A 2118-nucleotide genomic window follows, 5' to 3' on the forward strand; every position below is an offset into this window, starting at 1 on the left:
CCTTTGTCGCCGCGCAGGCGGAGGGTCCAGAGTGTGGGAACCTCCGGCTGCGTGGCCGCTCTGGGGGAGGGGTGCTCTGGGGGGTGGGAGGAAACCCCGCCCTCCACTCCCCAGCCCCCCTCTGCCCTAGCTCCCCGCGCCCCCCAGAACCAGACCAAAGAACTGGATGCGAGAGGGGGCTCTTTCCTCCCTCCCAGATGCGGGACTCTTCCCTTCCCTTCCCTTCCCTGGGGCAGCGGACACCTGGGCACACCTGGGCTGAGAAGGGACTGAGGCCTGGCCCCTGCCCTGGGAGGTGGATGAGGACTGAACTTGGGGCTGGGGAGACCTTGCACGTAGGAGGTCACTTTGGGGGTGTAGTTAGCCCACCATGGAGTTACATCGAAGACCGAGTGTCCACCTGACATTGGCAGAGAGATGGAGGAAACCTCCCAAATGCTGACATTTTGGGGGCCAGAAACTTGGTTAGTTTTTCTTATGTCTGCTTTATCCAGATTTTCTTGAAGGAGTGTCTACTGTTTGTATAATTTCTAAAAAGGCACGTTTAGGCTCCCACAGGGGCCCCAGGGAACAAGGGGGCGTCTTGGGGAAGGCTTGAGATACTGACGTTTTTCAGAAGAGCCCTGGATGTAGGGCGATGAAGGGAAAGGCAGGGTTGCCAAGGGAGGGCCTCCTGGAGGAGGTGATGCCTGAGGAGGTCCTTGAAGGGAGACTGGCTGTGTCCCAGGTGAGGAATTCTGGGAAGATTTATCCAGGAAAAGAGAATGGTGGGATACGGACTTGGGAGTGAGCGGAAGCAGGCACCAGAAGTGTCCAAGAATGGCTGGGAGAGGCTCCCCTGTGTGTGTGTGCCTGTGCATGTGCGCCCATGCACGTGTGCCATGCACGTGTGCCCGCCTTTGTGCGTGCCCATGTGTGTGCCATGCACGGGTGCCCTTGCATGCGTGCCTGTGAATGCACGCCCGTGCCTGGGCTCTGGAGATAAAGGACCTGGCACTGCCCCCCGGCCCCTCAGCTTGGCCCGCTTTCCTTGGCGGGTCAATGTGTGGACACACCTCAGGCGTCCTCTCCTCCCTGCCCACTGCCCAGCGTTAGAGGCCCCGACGGGAGGGGTGCCTAAGTTGGGCGGAGCGCTGCTCTGGGCACCCCTCCTGGAGTAGGTGGACCCTGGGCCCCGGGTGGGTGTGAGGAAGACCCTGTCTGTCAGCAGCCCCTCTCCTGCACTGTCTAGGGGTCAGTGCCCTGCCCAGTGTGGCACCATGGCTCATCCAGGCCTCCAGCAACGTTCAGAGGCAGGAAAGATGATCTCCGTTTCATGGGGGAAACCGAGGAAGCTGAGGTGTTGAGGGTGCAATAGCCTGCCAAAAGGCCTGTGGCCGCGGACTGCCACCACCCTACCTGGGAGTGGGCTGTGGTCCTGGGCCACATGATGGGTCAGTCAGCCCCAGAGCCCAGAAGGGGGCTGGGGGTGCAGGGTGGCCGGGGAGGGGCCTCCCTTCCAGCACGGCCCTCCGTGCTCAGGACCAGCCCCTCCACCCCAGGGTTATGCTGGACCCAAGAGGGGGACCTGGAGTCCAGTGATAGTGGGTGGGGGGAAGCTTACACAGAGCGGGAACCTGAGGCCCCAAGGAAGGGGGGCAGGGGCCAGATGCCTTCTCCTGCCCCTCGGCCTGGAGCCCCTGTAAAGGAAGCCAGGCTGCAGAGGGGTGGCCCCCAGACCTCTCCCCAGGGCAGCTGGGGCTGCAGACAGCTTCTCAGCCGAGTCTGGGTGCTGCTGGGTGGGGGGTTCCTGGTGGCAGAGCCCATTCGGCCCCAGGACAGAGAGCAGGCTGCAGGGGGTGATTTGGGGAGGGAGGGGTCTGCCATCCTGTCTCCACATCTCCTCTGTCAGAGGTTGGGCATCTTATCATCCTAGGTGGACACCAGTCAACCCTCGAGGCCGGGCTGCCCCCAGCTCACAGGGCACTGACGTAAAGCTGGCATTTACTGAGCGCCTGCTGCACGTCGAGCCCCAGAGGAGGGGCTTTGTATCTGGACAGCAACTCTGGGATTGAAGGATGATTGTTATCCTGTCCATCGCACAGATGAGGAAACTGAAGCTTCGAAAGGGGAAGGGAC

The sequence above is a fragment of the Hyperoodon ampullatus genome, assembly GCF_949752795.1.
Source record: "Hyperoodon ampullatus genome assembly, chromosome: 2".
In the NCBI taxonomy this organism is placed as follows: Eukaryota; Metazoa; Chordata; class Mammalia; order Artiodactyla; family Ziphiidae; genus Hyperoodon; species Hyperoodon ampullatus.